This window comes from Oryctolagus cuniculus, chromosome 13 (genome assembly GCF_964237555.1).
Source record: "Oryctolagus cuniculus chromosome 13, mOryCun1.1, whole genome shotgun sequence".
NCBI classification, from domain to species: domain Eukaryota; kingdom Metazoa; phylum Chordata; class Mammalia; order Lagomorpha; family Leporidae; genus Oryctolagus; species Oryctolagus cuniculus.
Window position 1 is genome coordinate 64,932,357 of NC_091444.1, and position 27,717 is coordinate 64,960,073.

General features: G+C 46.8%; 1 long non-coding RNA gene across 1 annotated transcript; it reads right to left on the reverse strand.

The window, feature by feature from the left end:
• Positions 1–768: 768 nt before the first annotated feature.
• LOC103350910 (uncharacterized) lies at positions 769–27,637 on the reverse strand. Its single transcript, XR_011381544.1, has 2 exons — positions 26,825–27,637; positions 769–1,119 (listed from the first exon to the last, which is right to left on the reverse strand). It is a non-coding gene; the product is annotated as an uncharacterized lncRNA (long non-coding RNA).
• Between the last annotated feature and the right edge of the window lie 80 nt (positions 27,638–27,717).

Sequence of the window (27,717 nt, forward strand, 5' to 3'; positions counted from 1 at the left end):
TAATACAGAGCGGTATGCACCCTCATCCCATTTCTGCCATTAACATCTCATATCGGTATCTTTGTCACAATTAATGAACCACACCGTTTCTCCTTTTTTTTTTTTTTTTTATTATCCAAAACCCTTTTCTCCCTCCCATGCCATCCAACCTCCAGATCTTGGTTTTTATGAGCTTCAGTGTGTGTGTTTGCAAGATGGAAATGACAGTAGGTATCCCATTAGGCTGTTGTGTGCTTCAGATATGATTATAAAGTACCTAGCTGACAACTTGACACAAAAAGGAACTTTGGTAAGCCATGGTCTCAGTATCACCAAGCCTGTGGTGTTCCTCTCTGCAGAGAACGTGTTGGCTTGGTAGATGAGGCATCTGTGGTTTTCATTGACCCTTCTATGCTAGAAAGTTCTAATCCTCTGAATTCACTACGGTGCCTCTGTCTGATTCTTGGTGCTTAACTAAGCCACTTCTGTTTCATGCTTGCATGCACTCACATCGGGAATTTATGCTGAACAGCTCGGTAGCTTATTTTTCGTGGATGCATATAGACCATCCTTGTTTTATTAGCCAACTGCTTCTCAGCTGATCAAACCCTCAGTCTACGGATGTCGTCCATTCCATTTGGGTGCTGCTTCGTGCAGTGAAGGGCAGCCTTCAGTGACGTGCCGCAGTGTTCGGCCCACAGGGAGGCTCCCGGACCACCCAGGAGAGAACGTCTCAGGCCCAGTGAATGGCGAGTTTGTAGGGGCTGAAGAAAGGCAGCTGAAGAGTTCTTTTTTTTTTTTTTTTAAGATTTATTTATTTTTACTTGAAAGTCAGAGTTACAGAGAGAGGAGAGGCAGAGAGAGAGAGAGAGAGAGAGGTCTTCCATTCGATGGTTCACTCCCCAGTTGGCTGCAACAGCTGGAGCAGGGCCGATCTGAAGCCAGGAGCCAGGAGCTTCCTCCAGGTCTCCCACGTGGGTGCAGGGGCTTAAGGACTTGGGCCATCTTCCACTGCTTTCCCAGGCCATAGCAGAGAGCTGGACAGGAAGTGGAGTAGCTGGGTCTCAAACCGGTGCCCATATGGGATGCCAGTGCTTCAGGCTAGGGCATTAACCCGCTGCACCATAGGGCCAGCCCCAGCTGAATAGTTCATGACCAGAACCAAGAGTACAAGATGGAAAAAAAAAAATCAGGGATGAGATTAGGTGGAAAAGTGGAGACAGATTGTAGAGAAACTTTATGGTCAGTTTGAAAAATCTGATTGGAGGTGGATAAATGAGTGTCTTGCTGACACCATCACCATAGCTTGCTGATCGTAAAGAAAAAGAGAAATCTAATTTGACTCATCAAGCAATTAGAAAAGGCAAAGGATTTTTTATATATAACTTACCGTGATTTTTAAAATGTTTATTTATTTATCTTCATCTGCTTGAAAGGCAGAGAGAGAGAGAGAGAAGAGAGAGATCTTCCAACTGCTGATTCACTCCCCAAATGCCCACAACGGCCAAGGCTGGGCCAGGCGTAACCCAGGAGCTACCAACTCCTCTTGGTCTTCCACATGGGAAGCAGGAACCAAGCATTAGGGCCATTTTCCACTGCCCGCCCAGGCACATGGCGGGAAGCTGGATCAGAAGTGGATAGCTGGGACTTAGCCTGGCACTCCAATATCAGATGCCAGCATCTTCAAGTCAACCCCTCCATGTTTCTTTTTCTTTATTTCTTTATTTGTGAGGTAGAGTTACAGACAGGGAGAGGGAGAGACAGAGAGAGAGAGGTCTTCCATCTGCTCGTTCACTCCCCAAGTGCCCGAAATGGTCAGGGATGGGCCAGGCTGAAGCCAGGAGCCAGGAGCTTCTTCCAGATCTCCCACCCAGGTGCAGGGGCCCAAGCACTTGGGCCATCTTCTGCTGCTTTCCCAGACACATCAGCAGGGAGCTGGATGGGACATTGGGTGGACCTTCCATGTAGCTTCCCCTTTGACCTTGTAATTCTCCCACTGTGTCAGGGGGACTGGAGAATCTATTCTTTTACATGGACTTTGCCGCTCGTATTCTGTTGTAAGGAGAAAGGGGACATGGATATCGGGTAGGCCATCTTTGTAGGAGTTAGGAACATTTTGTAAGTCAGAAAGTTTCGTAGGAATCGGGATGTTTAGTTTCTCTTGTGAAAACTGGAGGACAGAGCTGCATTTGGGGGCTGGGAGAAGGAAGGCTCAGCGGGATTAGAAGGCAGAGCTGGCTGAAGGGGAGAAGCCCGTGAAGGTTGGGCCGAGGAGGGAGCAGGAGGTCGGTGACCTAGGACAGGAGTGATTTGAGTTTGTGTTCTGCTTTGATAAAATTAGTAACTTGAGAGGATTGAGCTGGTAGAGAATGGGTTGACCATAGGAAGGAAGAAAGAATGGGGGGAGCTTTTACAGAGATTCTGGGGCAAGTGCTGAGGCCCCCGACCAGCAACGTCAACAGAAAAATAGTGGGAGCCACAGATGCCATTGAAAATGTTCCAGTAGCCATGGTTTAGTTTTTTTTTTAAGTAAAGGTTTCTTTCTTAATTTGAAAGGCAGAGAGAGAGAGCAGAGAGACAGAATATGAGAGATCTTCTATTTGCTGCTTCATTCCCCAAATGGCCACAATGGCCAGGGCTGGGCCAGGCCAAAGCCAGGAGCTTCTTCCAGGTCTCCCATGTGGGTGGCAGGGGCCCAGATACTTAGACATCTTCTGATGCTTTCCCCAGGCCATTAGTAGGGAGCTGGATCAGAAGTGGAGCAGCTGGGACACAAACCAGCTGCCATATGGGGTGCCAGCGTCACAGGCGGCAGCTTTACCCACTGTGCCACACAAGACACCAGCCCCTAGTAGCCACGTTTAAAAAAAAGAAAAGTAAGCAGATGAAACTGATTTTAATTATATATTTTATTTACCTAGTATATCTAAAATACTTTAACATATAATTGATAGAAAAAGTGATCAAGATTTTACATTCTTTGTTTTTATACTAAAACTTCAAAATCCAATATATATTTTATACTTACAGCACACCCCAACTTAGATGTTAAGTTTTCATCAGAAATACTAGATCTGAATTTAGAATGCATACATTTATAGTTGAAAAAATATATTCTCATAACCAAGTTGTTCTACACATACTAAAAAATCTGAATCAAGTACCTGTGAACTAAAATGAAATAAAAAATTAGGTTCCTGGGGACGGGCGTAGTTGCACACTGGGTTAGGCCGCGGTGCTGGGAAGTACGAGCATCCGACATTGGAGTGCCGGTTCAAGTCCTGGACCTTCGGATCCAGATCCGGCTCTCTGTTAATGTGTTTGGAAAGCAGCAGAAAATGGCCTGGTACTTGGGTCTCTGTGTGGGGAGCAATCCGGACTAGACTAAGTTACTCGAATTAGGACTTATTCTATGCATCTGCTCTCCCACAATATGGCGCTGGGAGAGAAGTAAACAGCTTCCGCACAGCTGCCTCCAGTTCAACTGATGGACTGTAGGACTTGCTCCTGATTGGAGAGCAGCGTGCTCGGCGTGTGGGCGGCCGAGTTGGGATTGGCGGAGGAGGACCATAAAGGAGGAGAGAAACGGCATGCACCGGGAACATCTATGGGGAACATCTAAGGGAACCCGTGCAGCCCCCAGAGAGCCGGCCGGCGGTGTGCCGCTCCCCTGCGGAAGTGGGGAATGTGGCCAGGGGGAACTGCCCTTCCACGGAGGTGGAAGGGATAGTAGCCAACCCGGGAAGAACCAGCAGCAAACCCGGGGAGGGCCAAGCAGACAGAAAGAACAGCGCAGGGTCCTGTGTTGCTCCTCCACGAAGAGGGGGAGCGACATAATGGTGCCGTGACTCGGATAGGAAACCTGACTCGGATAGGAAACTTAAGACGGATAGAAAACTTAGGAGGGAAGAAACGGGAAGAACTGGGAAAATGTCGGAGAGAGAGACTAGCAAACAGCCTAGGGAAATTTCGGAGAGAGACTAGCAAACAGCCTAGGGAAAAGCCGGACGAAAAAGGTGCCGGAAGAAGCTATCAAAAGCCTAGGCATAGATTCGGATACGGACTACGGGGGGAAGCTGGGAGAAATCTCTAAGGTCGAAAGCGAAAGTGAAAGCTGGAACAAACAGACTCGGACGCGGACTGTGGGGAGAGGCCAGGAGAAATGAGGGAGGAATATCGTTGGAGGAAAGCTTGGGGAAACATACCGGGTAGAGAAAACTGTTAGGGAAATTGAAGCCGCGGGGGGCAGGCCAAGGCGGAGACGAAAGCCACTTTGGGGTTCTCAGGTTAGCCCGGGAATAGGGGGCGAAAAGTTGAAACCAGAAGCTGAGACGTAAGCCAGATTGGGATCCGTCTGATTAGCCCGGGGAGCAAAGGACGGGAGGCCAAACTGTGGGGCGGAGACGTACGCTGGGTTGAATTCGCCAGGCTAGCCCGGGGAACTTGGATTGAATGCTAGTGGTGGAGACGCAAGCTACGCTGTGTTACTCGCGGAAGCCGCCGCGTGCAGAGAGAGCACGGGGCGTGAATAGATAGGGAACGCTGGCGTAGGCTGTGGTTCAGACGCGAAAGGGTTAAGCGTGGAGACCGCGGAGCGCGCAAAGCCGGGAAGCTGCGCAGATGAGAGAGGCGCGCGGGCTGAAGCGGCGCAGAGCCGGGAACCCGCCGGCGGGGCGAGGTGCCGGAAAGCCGCAGGGATAAGAGAAACAGAAGTTTGGAAGTGGAGTGAGAGAAATGGGAATGCTGGAAGATAGAAGTAAAATGGGAGAAATAGGAATGCCCGGAGATAGAGAAATAGAGAAAAATAAGGCCTCCCCTCAACATGCCAATTAGAAGGCTTGGATTCGGTCTGCCCGATTAGTGAGGCGATGAGCACCTGGGCGGCTAGCCGCAGGTCACCGAAGACAGGCACGAATTAACATCAGTAAAGCTTCCCCACAATGCAACAATTAGGAGGCTTGGATTCGGTCTGCCTGATTTAAGGCGGTAAGCGCCAGCAAAGCTCGACCAGAGTATGAGCTGCAGGTCACCGAAGATAGGCACGAACCAACACTAATAAGTCTCCCCCACAATAAGGCAATGAGAAGGCTTGGATTCGGTTTGCCTGATAGAGCTTGTAAGCCCCTGCAGGCTCGACCAGAGCATGCGCTGCAGGGCACCGAACACAGGCACGCATCAGCGCCTAAAAACCTCCTCACAATGGCGAAGAGAGGACCCGGATTCGGTTTTGCCTGATGGATAGGACTTGTAAGAGCCTGTGGCAACTCTAGCAAGTAGAGCAGAGTGTGTACCGCGGGACACCGAAGACAGGCGTGTATCAACGCTAAAAAATAAAAAGAAAGGGGGATCTGTGGGGAGCAATCCGGACTAGACTAAGTTACTCGAATTAGGACTTATTCTATGCATCTGCTCTCCCACAATATGGCGCTGGGAGAGAAGTAAACAGCTTCCGCACAGCTGCCTCCAGTTCAACTGATGGACTGTAGGACTTGCTCCTGATTGGAGAGCAGCGTGCTCGGCGTGTGGGCGGCCGAGTTGGGATTGGCGGAGGAGGACCATAAAGGAGGAGAGAAACGGCATGCACCGGGAACATCTATGGGGAACATCTTTTTTTTTTTTTTTTTTTTTGACAGGCAGAGTGGACAGTGAGAGAGAGAGACAGAGAGAAAGGTCTTCCTTTTGCCGTTGGTTCACCCTCCAATGGCCACCGCGGCCGGCGCGCTGCGGCCGGCGCACCGCACCGATCCGATGGCAGGAGCCAGGAGCCAGGTGCTTTTCCTGGTCTCCCATGGGGTGCAGGGCCCAAGCACCTGGGCCATCCTCCACTGCACTCCCGGGCCACAGCAGAGGGCTGGCCTGGAAGAGAGGCAACCGGGACAGAATCCGGCGCCCCGACCGGGACTAGAACCCGGTGTGCCGGCGCCGCTAGGCGGAGGATTAGCCTAGTGAGCCGCGGCGCCGGCTAATGGGGAACATCTAAGGGAACCCGTGCAGCCCCCAGAGAGCCGGCCGGCGGTGTGCCGCTCCCCTGCGGAAGTGGGGAATGTGGCCAGGGGGAACTGCCCTTCCACGGAGGTGGAAGGGATAGTAGCCAACCCGGGAAGAACCAGCAGCAAACCCGGGGAGGGCCAAGCAGACAGAAAGAACAGCGCAGGGTCCTGTGTTGCTCCTCCACGAAGAGGGGGAGCGACACTCTGCCATGCACGTGGGAGACCAGTTTGGAGTTCCTTGCTCCCGGCTTTGGCCTGGCCCAGCCCTGGCGGTTGCTGCCATTTGGGAAGTGAACCAATGTATGGGAGATCTTTGTCTCTCTTTCTCTCTGCCTTTCAAAATAAATAACATGAATTTTAAGAATTTAAAAAAGAGGGCCGGTGCCGCGGCTCACTAGGCTAATCCTCCGCCTAGCGGCGCCGGCACACAGGGTTCTAGTCCCGGTCGGGGCGCCGGATTCTGTCCCGGTTGCCCCTCTTCCAGGCCAGCCCTCTGCTGTGGCCAGGGAGTGCAGTGGAGGATGGCCCAGGTGCTTGGGGCGTGCACCCCATGGGAAACCAGGAAAAGCACCTGGCTCCTGGCTCCTGCCATCGGATCAGCGCAGTGTGCCGGCCGCAGCGCGCCGGCCGCGGCGGCCATTGGAGGGTGAACCAACGGCAAAGGAAGACCTTTCTCTCTGTCTCTCTCTCTCACTGTCCACTCTGCCTGTCAAAAAAAAAAAAAAAAAAAAAAAAAAAAAAGAATTTAAAAAAGAAAAGAAGGACTCACCTTGACACTCATGGCACATAAAAAATGTTTATCAGATGAAATGCTTGAGGGGCCAGTGCTACGCATAGAAGATTAAGCTACCACCTGCAGCACTGGCATCCCATATGGGCACCGGTTCAAGTCCCGGCTTCTTCACTTCCCATCCAGCTCTCTGCTAATGTGGCTGGGAAAGCAGAGGAAGATGGCCCAAGTGCTTGGGCACCTGCATCCATGTGAGAGACCTGGAAGAAGCTCCTGGCTCCTGCCTTTGGATCAGCTCAGCTCAGCTCTGTCTGTTGCAGCCATTTGGGGAGTGAACCAGTGAACCAGAGGGAAGACCTCTCTCTCTCTCCTTCTGTCATTCAAATACATTCAAATAAAATAAACAAAAATTTTTTTTAAAGAAAGAAACCTTTCTGACAAAATCCTTAGTATCATTGTCTTCCAGAAGCATGCATTCATCCCATTTCCCACATTCTCCAGACTTCCTGGTCCTTGTGTGTGTCCTGTTCCTTTGTCTGAAATCTCTTCCTCCTTTTTGCATGGGAAAACGTCAACCTGTGTTTTGAGTGTCCCTTCAGGTATCTTCTCTGTGACTCAGGCCTGATCCATTGCCCCCAGCTGTGCCCCCATTTCGTGTTTCCATAGATCTGTTACGTCTTGGAGGCTGAAGACTATGGCTCCACTGTCCCTGTGTTCCTAGCGCTGCCCTACGGGTTCCGAAAATGGCCACCGAATGAAGCCGACCTGCAGCTTCACCTAGACCTCGCTGCTCTGTCGTCGCTTTAGGCAGCTGCTTCTTTTTTTTTTTTTTTTTTTTTTTTTAACTTATTTTTTATTTATTTGAAAGACAGAGTTACAGAGAGAGGTAGTGAGAGAGAGAGGTCTTCCAGCTGATGGTTCACTCCCCAGATGGCTGCAAACGGCTAGAGCTGAGCTTATCCGAAGCCAGGAGCCAGGAGCTTCTTCTAAGTCTCCCACACGGGTGCAGGGGCCCAAGCACTTGGGCCATCTTCCACTGCTTTCCCAGGCCCTAGCAGAGAGCTGAATCGGAAGTGGAGTAGCTGGGACTCGAACTGGCCGCCCGTATGGGATGCCGGCACTCAGGCCAGGGCTCTAACCCGCTGTGCGACAGAACCAGCCCCCAACTTTATTTTAAAAAGATACACACAGCCTTCTCGATTCCATTTTTGCTCTCTTTGGATAGATGAATTCTGCTGGACATGACCCTTCTAAGTAGCAGACTTTAAGGGTGACTTCTAAATCAAAGCCTCAGTATGTAAAATCTGCCTGGTGTGGATTTATGTAAAATGCTTGCCTTCTCTCAGCTCGGTGTCAGTGCGCGCTGCTGTACTCATGCATCGCAGTGCACATGTGGGCCTTTGGGCAGCGGCCTTGTGTGAGCACAGGTACCAGCACGGAGCAGTTCTTCGATGATAATCACCAAGACTTTGCAGGTCAGGGTGCGGTACAAGTGACGAGGCAGACCTTCACTCCCAGGTGCGGAGGCTCAGGTGTTGTCGGGCATGGCCAAGTCCATGTGGGTTCCTTGCTTTGGAGGCTTTGGTTATCAGCAGTAAGGTGCAGTTTGGCAACATCTATTTCAAATCTAAGAGACATTTCCTTTGACCTCCAAATTCCACTTTTAAGCCGGCGCCACGGCTCACTAGGCTAATCCTCCGCCTTGTGGCGCCGGCACACTGGGTTCTAGTCCTGGTCGGGGCGCCAGATTCTGTCCCGGTTGCCCCTCTTCCAGGCCAGCTCTCTGCTGTGGCCAGGGAGTACAGTGGAGGATGGCCCAAGTCCTTGGGCCCTGCACCCCATGGGAGACCAGGAAAAGCACCTGGCTCCTGGCTCCTGCCATCGGATCAGTGCGGTGCGCCGGCCACAGCGCGCCGGCCGCGGCGGCCATTGGAGGGTGAACCAACGGCAAAAGGAAGACCTTTCTGTCTGTCTCTCTCACTGTCCACTCTGCCTGTCAAAAAAAAAAAAAAAAAAAAACAAACCCAAATTCCACTTTTAGGTACTTATGGTAGATAAATATTCACCTAAATAGGTAAATATGTGTGCAAAAGAGTGACCTTCAATAACTTACCTAGCAGGGGAGACGCCATGATCAAGAGTGACCTTCAGATTGTTGGCTGTTATTTTGCAAATTTAAAATAGTGCCCACATCCTCCAGGATCAGGTTAGGTAAATATGATACAACCGTACAATAGAACACGATGTAGATGTTGCAAAATAATTTTTATATGTGATTTATTGCTGAATGACTAAGTTACAGAACGGGCCAGCACTGTGGTGCAGTAGGTTAATCCTCCACATGCGGCACCGGCATCCCATATGGGCGTCAGTTCTAGTCATGGCTGCTTCTCTTTCAGTCTAGCTCTCTGTTATGGCCTGGAAAAGCAATAGAAGATGGCCCAGGTGCTTGGGCCCCTGCATCCCTGTGGGAGACCTGGAAGAAGCTCCTGCCTCCTGGCTTTGGATTGGCCCAGCTGCCGGCATCCCATTTTGGAGTGCCTGGGTTCAAGGCCCACCTCAGCCTCCTGCTAACGTGCACCCTGGCAGGCAGCAGATGATAGCTTAAGTAGCTGGGTCTCCGCTGCTCACGTGGGAGGTCCTGACAGATTCCAGGCTCCTGGCCTCAGCCTGGCCCAGCACTGTTGTGGGCATTTGAGGAGTGAACCAACAGATGGAAGATCTGTCTCTGTCTCTCTACCTTTCAAATAAATAAAAAAATTTTAGAAAAGCATTGGAGAAATATTCTTGGATATTTGTTCTAATATAGTTTGTTCTGTAACTTTGTTAAATTTTTTTACTTTTAAAGATTTTTATTTATTTATTTGAGAGGTAGAGTTACAGATCTTGAGAAGGAGATACAGAGAGAAAGTTCTTCCATCCGCTGGTTCACTCCCCAAATGGCTGCAAACAGCCGGAGCTGAGCCAATCTGAAGTCAGGAGCCAGGAGCTTCCTCTAGGTCTCCCACACGGGTGCAGAGGCCCAAGGACTTGAGTCATCTTCTACTGCCTTCCCAGGCTATAGCAGAGAGCCAGACTGGAAGAGGAGCAGCTGTAACTAGAACTGATGCCCATATGGGATGCCGGCACTTCAGGCCAGGGCATTAACCTGGTGCGCCACAGCGCCAGCCCCTCCCTCTATAATTTTAAAAGTTATTTTTAAATATTTCAGAATACCGGGAAAGCAAAGAAGCATGAAAATGTCCTGGCCAAAAACAAAAACAAAACAAAACACCCAGGCTTCATATAAAACAGTAATTCCAAACAATGATTGTTGGAAGCAATGGCAGATCCATGGCCTGGCCATCTTATTCTCTCCTTTGAAGCAGAAGCCCCACGCAGCAGCTTTAGGGTCATGTCCAAACCATGAACTTGTTTTCTCTTGGTTCACAATCAAACTCCCCAAAGACAAAGGATTAGGTTGGCCCCTCACCATTCAATCTGGATTACTCCTATTGGGTCGGCTTCATATCCAGGCTACCTCACATGTGTGAAGCTCTCAGTATAGTGCACAGTATGATCAGAGAGGCCAAGGTTACAGAGTGGTATGGTACAAAGCCGGGTGATATGCACAGAACTCCAGCATCTTGGAATACAAGGCACACACATAGCATTGCCCAGATCATCCACTGCGCTTTCTCGTTGGCTGTGTACACTTAAAGAGAAAAAAGAAAGCAGCATCAACATTCATCTAACAGTTGTTATGTCGTTAATGACTCCAGCCAGGGATTTTAAAGACATCCTTGACGTTGGAGGGCAAGTTCATCTTCACATTTTTCAGGTGGGTGGGTTTGTGTTTCTCATGCCACCGGTTTATACCATGCCTGCTTGAAATCACAGAGGCAATTGTGCACTACTTGAGTTTTTGCTGAAAGATTGATTGCTGAAAGATAAGCAAAGCAAAGCAAAAACAAAACCGTACCCATTGCTTTTCAAAGGATGACAAAGGTCACAGTATTTGTAGGAATGAAAATGCATTTAAAATTTTTATAGAATCTGGGATTCCTTTGATGCTATATTCTTGAAATATCTCAAAGCCTAGTCTAGGCACCTATTTTTAAATCCTAAAAGGCAGGTCATTCCGTGCTACAGAATGAGGGAAGTAAGCAAAAGAATAGGCACATCCAAAAGCACTGTGGGGATGATCCTGTCCCTCACTGCACTGGATTCAAAAGGAGGCACATTCAGGCCACTGGGAATACTTCCTCCGAGTCTCCCGCATGGGTGCAGGGGCCCATCTTCCACTTACTGCTTTCCCAGGCCATAGCAGAGAGCCAGACTGGAAGAGAAGCAGCCAGGACTTGAACTGGCGCCCACATGGCACTCTGGTGCTGCAGGAGGGGGCCTTAGCCCACTCCGCCACAGCGAATGGCTCCATGACAGCTAGCACTTACTTCATATCCCTGCTGTCTTGGCAAGGATTTAAATGCCTTAAATAAATTAATCCACTGAAATGTCAAAACAATCCTGGGAGATAAGACACTGATATTACCCCCCTGAAGACGAGGAACCTGTAGAGGTTAAATTGATTGCCCATGGTTATGCAGCAAATAAGCAGTGAACCAAAATCCAGGAGTCTGGCCACAGCTCTTACCACTGACACGAAGCCTCTCAAATGAGTGTTTACCAGAAAGCTGCTCTTTGTGCTTTGCATAATTGTTAGTGATTATTTATGCAAGGAAGCGGGCTATTCAAGTTAAGGGGATGTATAAGAAAGGCCTCAAGATTTTTAAAAGTTTAATTATTTATTTCCGTTTTATTTGAAAGGCAGAGAGAGACTGAGAGAGGAGACAGAGAGAAAAAGAGGGAGAGGAGGAGGGAGAGGGAGAGGGAGAGGGAGAGAGAGATTTAGATATCTTCCATCCACAGGTTTACTCCCCAAAAGCCTCACAACAGCTGGGGCTGGGTCAGGAGCCCAGGACTCAATCTGGGTTTTCCACACGGGTGGCAGGCATGCAAACACTTGAGGCGTCACCTGCTGTCCCCCAGGATGTGTGTCAGGAGGAAGCTAGAATCGGGTGTGGGGCTGGGACTTGAACCCAGCACTCTTGATGTGAGACGTGGGCACCTCGGGTCAGTTAACTGCTCTGCCAAGTGCCCAGTCCTAGGAGGCTGACTTTTCTTTTCTTTTCTTTTCTTTTCTTTTCTTTTCTTTTCTTTTCTTTTCTTTTCTTTTCTTTTCTTTTCTTTTCTTTTCTTTTCTTTTCTTTTCTTTCCTTCCTTCCTTCCTTCCTTCCTTCCTTCCTTCCTTCCTTCCTTCCTTCCTTCCTTTCTCTCTCTCTCTCTCTCTCTCTCTCTCTCTCTTCTTCTTCTTCTTCTTCTTCTTCTTCTTCTTTTTTTTCAGTGGAGGCCAGAAATTAGAAGCCTGAACTTGGGAGTGAAGAAACGGGAGTTCATATCTGAAAGGCGTTTTTGATGGAGATCCAAGCTGATGCAGATGAAGACAAGGTTGCCTCCTCTCAGACAGCTCAGGTGCGAGATGGAGGCCAGCCTGGGGTCTGGCACCCATGTAGCACCAGGTAAACCTGGCTTGCTCACCATGGAAACTATTGTTGTTTTAATCAGATATGCAGAGAAATGCTTTCATCATGACCATCTGTTGCCTTATGCATTCAACAAGCTAGCGAAACGTTGAGCATTTGGTGACTGGTGGGGGCATTTGGCACACGGGTTTAAGACACCGCTAGGACACCCACCTCCCATATCAGGGTGCTAGGCTCGGGTCCTGCCCCCAGCTTTCTGCTAATGCACACTCTGGGAGGCAGTGTGATGTTGGAATACTTGGGTCCTCGTCACCTACCAGGGAGACCCAGATTGCATTCCAGGCTCCTGGCTTTGGCCTCCCCACCCCTGCCCCAGCCTCAGACACTGCTGCAGGGATTTGGGGAGTAAACCAGTGGATGAGAGCATTTTCTCTCTCTTGTAAATAAATACTAAACAACAAATAATAACAGCAACAAAAGTCCAGCTAGAATGGCCATGGAGACCTTGCGACCATTAGATGACTGGCAGTTATGGAACTGGAGGGGCCTGTGTTGGTGACAAAGACCTTGATTTCCAGAGGAGCCCCGTAAGAAGAGATGGCACTGAGAGCCAGTGGTGACAGAGCGCCCACTGTGCCTTGAATGCTAGGGAACCTCTGACAGGTGGGTCACTACCTCCGTACTAGGGAACCTCTGACAGGTGGGGCACTACCTCCGTACTAGGGAACCCTCTGATAGGTGGGGCACTACCTCTGTACTAGGGAACCTCTGACAGGTGGGGTACTACCTCCGTACTAGGGAACCTCTGACAGGTGGGGCACTACCTCCATACTAGGGCATCTCTGACAGGTGGGGTACTACCTCCATACTAGGGCATCTCTGACAGCTGGGGTACTACCTCCGTACTAGGGAGCCCTCTGACAGGTGGGGCACTACTTCCGTACTAGGGAGCCCTCTGACAGGTGGGGCACTACCTCCATACTAACAGGAGCTGTTTAGGGAACCATCTGAAGTGGCGAGGAAGACAGGAGGCCAAATCAGCTGGGAGGTAAGAGTGTGAACCCTTGGGAGGGCATCTTTATTTTTTGAACGCTTTTTTTTTTTTTTTGCGGTAATTTTTTTTAACTTTTATTTAATGAATATAAATTTCCAAAGTATAGCTTATGGATTACAATGGCTTTTTCCCCCCATAACTTCCCTCCCACCTGCAACCCTCCCCTCTCCCTCTCCCTCTCCCCTTCCATTCACAACAAAATTCATTTTCAATTCATTTATATACAGAAGATCAATTTAGTGTATATTAAATAAAGATTTCAACAGTTTGCACCCACACAGAAACACAAAGTAAAAAATACTGTTTGAGTACTAGTTATAGCATTAAATCACAATGTACAGCACATTTAAGACAGAGATCCTACATGAGGAGTAAGTGCACAGTGACTCCTGTTGTTGACTTAACAAATTGACACTCTTGTTTATGGTGTCAGTAATCACCCTAGGCTCTAGTCATGAGTTGCCAAGGCTATGGAAGCCTTTTGAGTTCTCCGACTCTTATCATATTTAGACAAGGCCATAGTCAAAGTGGAAGTTCTCTCCTCCCTTCAGAGAAAGGTACCTCCTTCTTTGATGACCCGTTCTTTCCACTGGGATCTCACTCGCAGAGATCTTTCATTTAGGTTTTTTTTTTTTTTTTTGCCAGAGTGTCTTGGCTTTCCATGCCTGAAATACTCTCATGGGCTTTTCAGCCAGATCCGCATGCCTTAAGAGCTGATTCTGAGGCCAGAGTGCTATTTAGGACATCCGCTATTCTATGAGTCTGCTGAGTATCTCACTTCCCATGTTGGATCACTCTCCCCTTTATTTATTCCATCGGTTAGTGTTAGCAGGTACTAGACTTGTTTATGTGCTCCCTTTGACTCTTAGTCCTTTCATTATGACCAATTGTGAACAGAAATTGATCACTTGGACTAGTGAGATGGCATTGGTACATGCCACCTTGATGGGATTGAATTGGAATCCCCTGGTATGTTTCTAACTCTACCATTTGGGGCAAATCCGATTGAGCATGTCCCAAATTGTACATCTCTTCCTTGAGGTAATATTTTTAATTTATATTTTAGTCAAAGGCTTATGGGCTCCACTATGGAAGGGTATTTTGATAGCACATCAAATAACTAAATAAAAAATAAACAGTGCTGTGGGAACAGAGCGTGCACCTTGAGCTAGGTGGAAACTGCGCCACAGCAGAAGCACTGGATCGCCCAGGCTGGTGGGCACGGGGGCAGCTTCAGGGCGATGCACTCTCCTGACCGATGTCTCCACGTTCAGTCCCCATACCAGAAGCCCTGTGGCCATGGAGACACGACCACGGCTGCCATGTGCGAGTGTCGTGTTTGCAGCCCTGTGCTGCTGTTCCTGCAGGCCCGCTCCAGCTCGGCCTGCATTAAACCAGAGTGTCCTTGGCCACTGTCTGACCCCCGCCTCAGTGAGAGGAGACGTGCACACCCTGACGTTGCGCGTGCGGATCCCAAGGGAGGTTCTAGGGTTACCCACAGCAGCTGAAGCGGACCATGGCGGGAGCCGGCAGGGGTGGCGACTCTGGGAAGCACTAGGCAGACTCCCAGGAATGGGTCTGACATGTCCACTGCCCCAGGAGCTGGGTGGGCAGGTTCTTCTGCCCCCACACTTCAGTTATTCAACTCGTCCTAAGCACTTCCCAAAAGCACCAGAGCAATGTCTGGCATTTTGTGGCACAACAGGTTAAGCCACAGCTTGCAATACCAGCAATCCATAGTGGAGTCCCTGCTGTTCCACTTCTGATCCAGCTCCCTGCTAAGGCACCTGGGAAAGCAGTGGAAGATGGCCCAAGTGCTTGAGCCCCTGTACCGAAGTGGGAGACCCGGATGGAGATCTTAGCTTAGGCCTGGCCTAGCCCTGGCCATTGTGGCCATTTGGGAAGTGAACTAACAGATAGAAGATACCTCTCTCGTGCACGCATGTGCTCTAATTTTTAAACGCACACACATACACACAAGCACACACACAAACACGCACATGCACACAAACACACATGCACACACAGCCAGAACAGAGCGGGGCGGGGGAGGGCACAGGCTTTTCTGGAAAACTCAGCCTGCCCAGATTAGCAATGAATGCACAATGTGAACCACAGATGTAGCTAAGCAAATTTTAGCAGCTATGCTATAAAAAGTTTAAAAAGAGGTAAAAATATAATTTCCACTTGTAACCACTATAAAACTTATTAAGGAGGTATTTTACCATTTCTGTGGTCTTCCAAGTCTGCTGTATATTTTACACTTGTATTTCAGTTCAGGGTAGCTACATGGAAGTGCCCCATAGCCTCGTGTGGACATCAGACAACACAGGCCTGGACAGCTGCACTTGGGGCAGTTGAATGAAAGAACCAGAAGCCTTTCTTCTGGGTCCCAGGGCAGGGACTGCAGATTTCTCTCCCACAGACCTCGTCCTGCGTGGGGACTACGACTCCCACACGGGATGAGCGTGTCCCAAGGAATGAAAAAAAAATATATATATATTCTTGTTTGTAGTTATTTGAAAGGGAGAAGACACAGAGAGACAAAGACAGAGATCCTCCATCTCCTGGTTCACTCCCCAAATGCCTGCCACAGCCTGGGCCGGGCCAGGCAGAAGCCAGGAGCCTGGAGCTCCCATTCTGTGTGCTAGGACTCATCCACGTCTCTCTCCTGTGACTCCCCTCCACTCGTATTTTCCAAATTCTGAAAACTGTTCTACAGAATTGAAAAAAATGTTTCTGTATTTCCGGATCTGAGATACCCAGGGCCTCCAGGCACCGGAGACAGCAAGGGGCCCTGTAGCTCCTACGGCTGATACATTGTTTTAGCCCCGCCCCCCCAGAAGCAGGTCCAAAGTCCCTTTGTGCCTCTGGACATTTCAGTTATGTGTGTTCTTTTTCTTCCTGGCTTGAGGCAGTTAATAAAGGATCTTGCATCATGTGTATCTAAAAGAATCCTGGTACAAATGCCCGTCAAGGATTTAGGACTGGGCAGTCATCCCTCACACCTACACCCCCACCCCCACTGCAAATAATTTGCTATTCCTTTTGTTTTAAGATTTATTTATTTAGCCAGCTCCGCGGCTCAATAGGCTAATCCTCCGCCTGCGGCGCCGGCACACTGGGGTCTAGTCCTGGTCTGGGCGCCAGATTCTGTCCCGGTCGCTCCTCTTCCTGTCCAGCTCTCTGCTGTAGCCGGGGAAGGCAGTGGAGGATGGCCAAAGTGCTTGGGCCCTGCACCTGCATGGAAGACCAGTAGAAGCACCTGGCTCCTGGCCTCAGATCAGCGTGGTGCGCCGGCTCCAGCAGCCAATGGAGGGTGAACCAACGGAAAAGGAAGACCTTTCTCTCTGTCTCTCTCTCTCACTGTCCACTCTGCCTGTCAAAAAAAAAAAAAAAGATTTATTTATTTAAAAGAGTAAGAGAGAGAGATAGAGAGGAGAGACAGAGAGCGAGGTCTTCCATCTGTTCGTTCACTCCCCGCATGGCCATAACGGCCATGGCTGGCCCAGCCAAACCCAAGAGCCAGGAGCTTCTTCCAGGTCTCCCATGTGGGTGCAGGGGTCCAAGCACTTGAACCATTTCTGCTGGTTTCCCAGGCACATCAGCAAGGAGCAGGATTGGAAGTGCAGCAACTGGGACATGAGCCAACGCCATATGGGATGCCACCACTGCAGGCAGAGGCGTAACCTTCTATGCCACAGTGCCGGCCTCTAGCATTTTGATTTCTAAACATTCTTCACTGACTGCAATGCACATCAATCCCATAACATGATTCCCCTGCAGCGTAAGTAAAGAGTGAGATGGGCACTTGGTATCCCAGTGAAGAGACTTCTTGGGACACCAGCTCTGCTTCTGATTCCAGCTTCCTGCTGCTGTGCACCCTGAGAAGGGAGCACATGATGCCTCGGAAACTTGGGTTCCTGCCACCCATGTGGGAGACCCAGAGTGAGTGCCTGGCTACTAGTTTCAGCCTGGTGCCACCCTAGCTATTGAGGGCATTTGGGAAGTGAACCAGCAGGTGGAATAACTCTTTCTCTCTCTGCCTTTCAAATAAAATGAAAATAAATATGTAAAAATTTTCTAAAGAATAAACTCTCAGGAGTGTGCAAATTTCTGGACAGAAAAAGTGTATCCTATTTTTAAAAAAACGGGACTTTTTTGTACACTAACAATGAATAATCAGGAAAGAAAATCAAGATGTTCCATTTACAATAACATTAGAAAGAATAAAATACTTCAGAATAAACCTAACTAAGAAGGTGAAAGACTTGTACACAAAAAAAAAGTACAAAAGATTGTTGAAGTAAATTGCAGAGGGTTTGGTGCTGTGGTGTAGCTGTTCAAGGTGCCGAGTGCAACACTGGCGTCTCGTGTATCAGTTCAAGTTCCAGCTGCTCCACTTCTGATCCAGCTCCCTCCTAATGTACCTGGGAAAGCAGAGGAGGATGGTCCAAGTGCTTGGACTTTGTGCTCATGTGGGAGACCTGGATGGAGTTCCAGGCTCCTGGCTTTGGCCAACTGGGGAAGAAACCAACAAATGGAAGATATCTCTCTGTTACTCTGACTTTCAAATAAAAAATAGTAATTTCTAAATAATAATAATAATCTCTAAATAATAGAAAGACATCTTATTTTCATGAATTGGAAGACAATATCATTAAGATGTCAACGGTATTCAAAGCAAAACAGGTTCGGGGTAATCCTTATCAAAATCCCAATGACAATTTAAAAATTAATTTATTTGAGAGTCAGAAGGAAAGAGAGCTCCCATCTGCTGATTCGCTCCCCAAATGCCTGCAGTGACCCCAGACTGGAGCCAAAACTGGGAGCCTGGAACTCAGTCCAGTTCTCCTACAAAAACCCAGTCACCTGAATCATCCGTGCTTCCTCCCAGGGTCTGCAGTCGCAGGAAGCTGCAGTGAGGAGTGGAGCCAGGTATCAAACCCCTGGATTCGAATATGGGCCCGAGTATTTTAATTAGCGGGCCAAAGCACACCCCCAGCCATGGCATTTTTTGCAGAAATAGAAAAATCTATCCTAGAATTCATGTGGAATCTCAAGGGCCCCCAAGATGTCAAAATAATTTTTTTAAAAGAACAAACTTAGAGGACTTGCACTTCCTGACTTCCAAACATAGTAATCAAAACAGTATGGTATCGACGTGTGTATGTATGTTTATATATATATATACACATATACTAATGTATATATTCCATACACTAATGGAATATAATAGAACCCAGAGAAAAACCCTCACATGTTTGGTGTAATGATCTTTGACAAAGTGACCAAGAAAGGATAGTCTCTAACAAATTGTGTTGGAGAAACTGGATATCCATATATCCAAAATAGGAAATCTTTTACAAATTATCTATGATAGTGCTTTGGAAAGCTTGTGGAAGGTGGCAGGCGTTTGATGTAGTGATCCCAATGCCCGTGTCCCATTTTTGAGTAGCTGATGAATCAGATTAGGCCTTTATTTTATATCAAATACAAAAAATATCCTAAGTGGATTAAAGTTCCTAAACTATAAAACTCAAAGAAACATAAGAGGGAAACATTGTCATTACATTTTAAAAATTTCTTGGATGTGACACCCAAAGCACAGGCAACAGAAGTAATAACAGACAAATGGAACTGCGTTATTTAAAAATCTTTCCTGCATCGACAGACACAATCAACAGAATGAAAAGGCAGCCTCCAAAATAGGAGATCTTTTACAAATCATCTATGTAGTACTTCAGAAAGTTTGTGGAAGGTGGCAGGTGTTTGATGTAGTGATCCCAATGCCTGTGTATCATTTTGGAGTACTTGGGTTTCACACTCCAGCTCTGCTCCCAAGTCCAGCTTCCTGCTAACGCACATCCTGGGAGACAGTGGTGATGGATCAAGTGGTTAGGTTCCTGCCATCTAAGTGGGAGACATGGATCAAGTTCAGGGCTCCTGGCTTTAGCTGCCAGCTCAGAACCATTGCTGGCAACTTGGAACTTGAGGAGTAGTGAACCAGCAGATGGACGAGGGCTCTCTGACTCTCAGCCTCTCAAAAAAAAAAAAAAAAAAAAAAAAAAAAAAAAAAAAAAAAAGCAAAATGGAAATTGGACTATAGCATAAGCATACGTTTTACATGGGGTTTTTGAAGACCCCTTCTATTCAGCAGGAGGTTAATGTCCACAATGTATAAAGATCTCCCAAAACTCAAGAACAAAAGGATAAATTAACCCAACTAGAAATGTGCAAGGAATAGAATAGACATTTCTGCAAATATGATATATAGATGGACAACAGATACATTAAAAGATACTCAGCATCACTGATCCTCAGGGCAATGCCAAAATGAGATACCAGCTCATACCCATTAGGTTTGCTTTTATCACAAATGACAAAAATCTGCAGAAGATAACAAGTGTCAGTGAGGATATGGAGAACTTGGAAATCCTGTCAACTGTTGGTGGGATTGTAAAATGGTACAGCTGCTATGGAAAGCAATATGACAGTTACTCAGTATATTATTAGTAATAGCCAAAATGTGGAAGCAACCCAAATGCTCATTGATGGATAAATTTGTAAACAGTGTGACCTAGGCATCTGATGGAAAGACATCCTGGCACACAGTGCAACCTAGATTAACCATGATGTTTGAATTAATGCTGTGTGACTAAGGCAGTCACAAGAAGAATACCGTGGCGTCCACGTATGTGGAGTACTTGGAGGAGTCAAATCCAGGGAGACAAAGTGGAATGCTGGCTGCTAGGAGCTAAGGGGAGAAGGAAGAGGGGAATTGTTGCTTAGTGGGTACCAACTTTTAGTTCTGCAAAGGGAAAATGTTCTGGATATCTTTTTTACAAGGATGTAAATATACTTAACACTCTTTAATTGTACGCTGAAAAATAGGTAAGATGGTTAAAAGGAAGAGGTGGGGGGGGGGGGACAGTGGTGAGAGGAAAGCAGCCTGATCCTCTTCCCCAGCTCTGTGCACCTGTGGTTCATTAAGACACATATTTTTCCATGAACAATGTGATTTTTTTTTTTTTAATTCGGGCAGTGGAAAAACACAGAAGTCAAGTGAAGCATGCAAGAATTCCTTCTGTTCTCTTTCACCCAGCTGCCACCATCCTCGTGGCCACGCTCCGAGGCTGTTTTAGAGGCAGGAAGACAGACTGGTTGATTCCTGTGTCCCCACTCATGCTCTACCTGATGGGAACCTAATCTGATCTCCAGAAGGGAACCTAACCTTTTGTAACCCAATCTCTGAAGCGATATCACTCCCACAGCGAGGGATTACACAAGAGTTGCAATACGTCATGAAGCGCCATCTCACTACTGCCTACCACACCACCGTGCCATGATTTTGAGGTCATACTTCCATAGCGTTTGTGTTTACCTTGTTCTTTATCATGGCTTTTACTAGGTATTTTAACCATTTAATGAGGTAGTATTCTTCCCATTTTACAACTAAGTATGGTATATAACATGTCACAGAAGAATAACATAGTTAGAACTCAAATGTCTTATAAACGATTAAGTGTTCTATCCCACAGGGTATATCTTTATTACTATTACATGAAAATCATCTTTTTACTTAATGTTTATGGAAAATCAAAGTGCTATGGCGCTATGTAACTTATGGATTTTGGAGAAGTTATTTTCTTTTTATGTTGTTATCTGTAAATGCATTCCTCATATTTTTTCTTTTAAAAATATATTTATTTATTTATTTGAAAGGCAGAGTTACAGAGAGATGGAGAGACACAAAGATCTTCCATCTGCTGGTTCATTCCCCAAATGGCTGCATCAGTCAGGGCTAGGCCAGGTCCAAGCCAGGAGCCAGGTTCTCCCTGATAGGTGGCAGGGGACCAAGCATTTGGGTCACCTTCTGTTTTCCCAGGTACATTAGCAGGGAGCTGGATAGGAAGTGGAGCGGCCAGGACTCGAACTGGCACCCATATAGGATTACAGGCAGTGGCTTACCTGCTGAACCACAACGCCAGCCCCTCCTTCATATTTCACAACCGATTTGATTGAATCAGATTCCCCAAGATGCGCATGCTACATTTGTCTATTATATCTCTCGGGTTTCTTTTGGTCTCGAGTGCCTTCCTGCTTCCCACCTGTTTTTTACAGCCATTGACTCACAGAAGATGCTAATTTAGTTGTGTCATACAATACCCTGCATTGTGGATCTACCTGTTTGTTTCCTCCTGGTGTCATTTAATTCTCTCTTCTCTACTCGCCCCCCTCATTTCCTGTAAATGAAAGCTGCTCCAGAAGCTTGATTAGATGCAGTGGCAGTTTCTTTGGCAAGAATAGTGGTATAGCCATTGATAAGCTGCTAGAACTTCCTAAAAATACAAGCAATGTTGGGTCATTCGAGGAAGCGTTTGATTTTATCAAGCATTTGATTCCAAAGATTTCCAAAGATGTTACGATAGACAAGAAAATGTCCCTAGGCTCTAGCCACTAGCTTCGATGTTTCTTCCTACTCCTTGCTAACGGATTACCTATTTCTGTCATTGTCCTAAGCAGAGCTAGTAAGCTGAGAACCGGGTTGGGCATAGGGCACAGCAGTTAAGTCCATACTTGGGATGCCTGCACCCCATATTGAAGTACCTGACTTGAGTCCTGGTTACCCGGTTGTTCCGATCCAGCTTCCTGCTGATGTGCACTCCAGGAGACAGCAGTGATGTCTCGAGAACTTGGTCCCTGCCACCAATATGGGAGACCTGGATTGAATTCCAGGCTCCTGGCTTTGGCCTGACGCAGGCCTGGCTGCTCTGGGCATTTGAGGAGTGGAGCAGCAGATGGAAGGTCTATCTGTCTCTGTCTCTGTTGCTCTGCCTTTCAAATAAATAAAAATAGACTTTAGAAAAAGTTGTAGGCTGGCCGGCGCCGCGGCTCACTAGGCTAATCCTCCGCCTAGCGGCGCCGGCACACCGGGTTCTAGTCCCGGTCGGGGCGCCGGATTCTGTCCCGGTTGCCCCTCTTCCAGGCCAGCCCTCTGCTGTGGCCAGGGAGTGCAGTGGAGGATGGCCCAGGTGCTTGGGCCCTGCACCCCATGGGAGACCAGGAAAAGCACCTGGCTCCTGGCTCCTGCCATCGGATCGGTGCGGTGCGCTGGCCGCAGCGCGCCGGCCGCGGCGGCCATTGGAGGGTGAACCAACGGCAAAGGAAGACCTTTCTCTCTGTCTCTCTCTCTCACTGTCCACTCTGCCTGTCAAAAAAAAAAAAAAAAAAAAAAAAAAAAAAAAAGTTGTAGGCTAAACACCTATATCTCATGATCTGTAATGGTTGTCACCTTTTAGCCTGTGTCAGAATCACACAGAGGACCTGGTAGAGTACCGACCGTGAGGCCGCACCCTGGCAGTCTGTGATCCCGTAATCTGGGTTGGGTGAGGAGTTTTGCATTTCTAACAACATCCCAGGTAATGCTGATGCTGCTGTTCCTGTGTCTTCAGTTTGGGAACCACATGTCTAGGTTCCAAGCCAACAACCCCAGCTTATGTTCTCATTGAGACACAGTCATACGTAAAAGCTAGCAGTAGTGATTCAAGCTGCAGTTGGACAGGTGGGTGAGATAACCTCTGAGAATTTTTCAAACCCTGTACCCTCCTGTAAATGTAATTTTTTTTACCAGACACCATTCCACTTTTAAGAGATAGCTATCATGCTTCTCCAAATTAGTCTTTTTGGGCTAAGATCCCTAGGTTCATCAATTATTCTTCGTGTATCACAGATTTAACTTCACTCATCACCTTGGTCACCATCTTGTGGGTTCTCTCTTATTTTTTTTATATTTATTTTTGTTTATTTGAAAGGCAGAGTTACGGGGAGAGAGAGAGAGAGAAAGAGAGAGAGAGATTTTCCATCCACTGGTTCACTCCCCAAATGGCCCCAACAGAGCTTCTTCTGGGTCTCCCATGTGGGTGCAGGGGCCCAAGAACTTGGGCCATCTTCCTTTGCTTTTCCCAGGCGCATTAGCAGGGAGCTGGATTGGAAGTGGAGCAGCCAGGTTTCACAAACTGGTTCCCCTTATGAGATGCCAGCATTGCAAGGGGCAGCTTAAGCCTCCATGCAGGCCCCCTTATGGATTCTCCCTGTGTCTTTATTGTCCCTGTTGACCCAAGGGACCCAGAGTTGGAAACATATTACAAATGGCTTCTGACAATTACAGAGCAAATTGAGGACTAGCCTACCTTGCTTTGTTCCCCAATTGTCTGTTGTATTCAGTAGCTGTATCACATATTGGCCTCATTTTTAAATTTTTTTTTATTTTTATTTTTTGACAGGCACAGTGGACAGTGAGAGAGAGAGAAACAGAGAGAAAGGTCTTCCTTTACCGTTGGTTCACCCTCCAATGGCTGCTGCGGCCGGCGCGCTGCGGCCAGCACACAGCGCTGATCTGAAGCCAGGAGTCAGGTGCTTATCCTGGTCTCCCATGCAGGTGCAGGGCCCAAGCACTTGGGCCATCCTCCACTGCCTTCCCCGGCCACAGCAGAGAGCTGTACAGGAAGAGGAGCGACCGGGACAGAATCCGGCGCCCTGACCGGGACTAGAACCCGGTGTGCCGGTGCTGCAGGTGGAGGATTAGCCTAATGAGCTGCGGCGCCGGCCTCATTTTGAAGTTCTTATCCACAGAAGTACAAAACTGGCTCTCTTTCTCTTTCTGTCTCTACGTCCCCTTTTTGCTTTCCCTCCACACTAGAGGCCCTAATGCTCGTATCGTCTCACTGTACAATTGATTATGGAAGCCCATGTTTGGTATTTAACATTATTCCTTGTTAAATTTCATTGTTTTAGCCTTGAGCTATCATATTTATGTATTTTGGTTTTGCAATCTTAAATTTGTTGTTTAACATAATTATTATGACTTGAAACTGTAACTGCTAAAGAGATGATCAGCACAATGCAAATACCCTTATTCATTCATTCATTCATTCATTTATTCAATAGATATTTATATAAGGAGTCCTCAAAAAGTTCTTGAAAAATATGTATTGTGAAAAAAAGCTATGCATAGATTTCAAAAATTTTTACCCCAAAATAAACTTGCCTTTTAATTCAATTTTCTGCAGACTTTTCAAAGTACTCTTGTAAGTTCCACCACATTCGATCATTGCTGTGGTCCCAAGCATTAATACAATGTTGATCCAGATAGGTCCAAGAGGGGCCAACATTTAGGTAAGTGAGTTAAGCATCCCATATGGGTGCTGGCTGGAAAGCAGAAGAAGATGGCCCAAGTACTTGGGAGCCTGCACCCAGATGGGAGACCACAGTGAAGCTCCTGGCGTCGGCCTGGCGTCGGCCTGGCCTAGTCCTGGGCATTGTGGACATTTAGGGAGTGAACCAGCAGATGGAAGATCTCTTACTCCCTCTTTGTAACTCTGCCTTTCAAATAAATAAACCTTAAAAAAAAAGTTCCAAAGACAGATCCCTATGGACCTTACTGACCTTACCCCAAGGGATACATGGGCGGCTAATCAACACTTTCGAGAATATGGCTGTTTTATCCATTATCATTTCACCCAAAACCCTTTTCACCTAGCTTCCCTGGCTCTGTTTTGCTTAGGAGTGTGTCTGCAGCCTTGAGGCCGTGCCTTGGTGAAGTGAGATTCCCTACTGTCAAGCATTCTACCTCTTTCTAAACGAGTGGATTCTGCATTTCCAGCGCCAGTGTGGGCCATGTCGGGGTGCACTGGAGGCTGAGGCGTGTGCCAGCCTTGCCTTACTGCTGTGCACCTGTGGCGAGTGATGTCAAGCCTCAGCCTCAGTTCCTCATCTCCGGGAGGGTAACCAGGGTTGTTAGGAGGAGTAGACGTAATTGAAAAACTTATTAGGGAAAGTAGGATTTCTAGTTAGGAATAATTAGATTTTTTTAAAAACCTGACATAAATTCATGAAAAGCTTTAGTTCAGAAATTTTCAAATCAGAGAAATAATATTCCTCCAATTGATTACCAAACAATTAAAAATATTTTATTATTATCTTGAACTTCAATGCAAACTAGTTTTCTACTTCATTCAAATACACGATACGATCATTTTAGTTATTGCCTTCATAATCTGTTACAGAGTTTATTTTATAATTATTATCATATTAATAAGCGATGGAAGATTTTCTCAGGTTTCAGAGAAAATAAGCAACTTTTATTTTCTCTGTTTCATAAGTGAAATAAGAACTTTGCATAGGATTCTGGAAGGATTATATGTTATGCCAGTTCTCTGGTTATTCTAAAAAGAATGTAACAAAATACTAATCAAAGAATTTAAATATTTGCATCCGCTTTTTTACAAAGTAGACAGAAACACAAAGCCGATAACTGAATCTGGAGAAGACTATTAGGCGGGAAGAGGATGAGGAGTGGGGGGAGACTATCTTTTTCACTACAGTCTTTGTACCTTTTGGATTTTGTGCCATGTGCATATATTACTGATTCAAAACATAGCTAATCCTTTTTAAGTAGTAGAAAAAGGATTTTAAATAACTCTCTCCTTTTCACGGAGAGCTTCTTCTTCTTCTTCTTCTTTTTTTTTAAATAAAACTCAAAGCCTTGAATACAAAGGAGCTAAACTAAATTCCCTGAAAAGTCTCATTCAAGTCTGGTAGTATCTATGAGTTAAACCAGTTCGATGAACTACATTAAACTATATTCACTTGATAATAACTTCTAAACTCTGCCTGCCAGGCATTCAAATGAAGACTAACTTGTTTCTACAAAAATACTAATCTACTGCAAAAACTTTCCTGAGACTATCACAATGTTAAACATATTTTAACATGTTTAAGGTTAACTATAAATGTTGTATTTTAAAATGCAAGGAACAGGATAGTATGCTTGATTTAGATATCAAAACATCAAATCTATTTTTTTCAAAGTATTTTGGGCAACTAACTAACTTGTTTGTATATTTGATTTTTGCTGACAGAATCATTCATATGAATAGTCAACAACTTACCTACACCCCAAATATCTATTTAAGACAAAAACAGAGTTGTCCAATAAGATTGTACACAAGAGAGATTAAAAACATGAACTAAGGCCTTCTTAGATCCTTTTGTTTTATGACACAAGTAAAAATACTTCAGTTCGTGAAATTTCATGCAAATATCTATTTAGAAAGTGTGTAAGTAGTGAGGCGTTAGATACATTGTTGCAATTTTCATTATCCCAGAAACTGCTGTGAAGCAGACGCTATGGCAGAGGTTGTATTAAGTGATTTGAAAAACTCGAGAAAAATGAAAGCTGGAGCAAATGAATACCTGAAGCTACAATTGCTGCCCGAGGAAGTCCACATGGACCTGCAAGTGCCAGAACCAGAAACCCGGGTTACCTTCTGGAAGCATTTCTTGAAAGTCTAATGTATAGTAGAAGGCATGGATTATCAGACACTCAGTGGAAACTGACTCACAATATTTTTTTCAGTTTGTTCAGATAACCAGAAGAAAATGATTTGTGTCTTGGAATAGTCAAACAAAACAATTCACTTTAAAACTCCATGAGGTTCAATACTAAGCAAACATGGAAGGCTGGACAAACCCTCCCCCAACTGACCTGGTGGGTACAATGATGTTACCTGCCTTGATGATGACAGCAGGAACGTGGTAAATAGAAGACCTCGTCCTCCTTCCTCACCAGCCTCAGAGGCCAGTGTTTCCCAACTCTTAGCCAGGAGTTATTCCATGCCTCCTAATGGGATGGTCCCCTGGAAGATGGTGCAGAAACCCATGGATGAAGAGCGAGTTGAGCTGGAGCAGGTGGACTGTACGTATTACGCCTGTTGGCATTCGGGGAAAGGTGAAGTCACAAGGTGTAACCTCAGATCATCCAGCAAAGTTCCATGCGCCCTTGCTCCAGAGAGCATCAGGCTGTCTTTGAGAAGACACTGCAGGGATTCTGAAACCATCACAAATAGTTTCAACCCAGACACAGCTGGATGTCGATGTGAGAACCAAAGATTTCCCCTGCAGGCAGATGCAGAGACAGCTCTTCATAAGCGGTGTTGATCAAGCAGGCAGTGACAAACCTGGCTCAAAGCTAATATGTTTTAAACAGTTACCAGGGCTTACTCACGAGGCTTCAGCAGCTATGTGAGGATTCCCAAGGGCAGAAGGCTCCATTCGGAAGGCCTGGCAGTTGTTCAAATGCCTGCTGGGTTATTGCAGCAACTAACTTCCAGTTTTGCAAATTGAAGCTGCCCACTTCGGAGCTGTGGGAGCACTGGGCTGATCCTTTAACTAACGTGTGTCTTCCAAAGCCTTTGCCATCTTTTCTTTTCCAGGACGGGCGGAAACTCTGAATAATACAGAATAACAGTAAGCACCTCTTGCTAGACTGCTTGATATGCTACATCAACTGGATATTTCTTCCTAACAATCTGCGAGGACGTATAGCTGTTCTCGGCTTACAAATGAAAAGGCTTGAGACTCAAGGAGCTCAGGTAACTT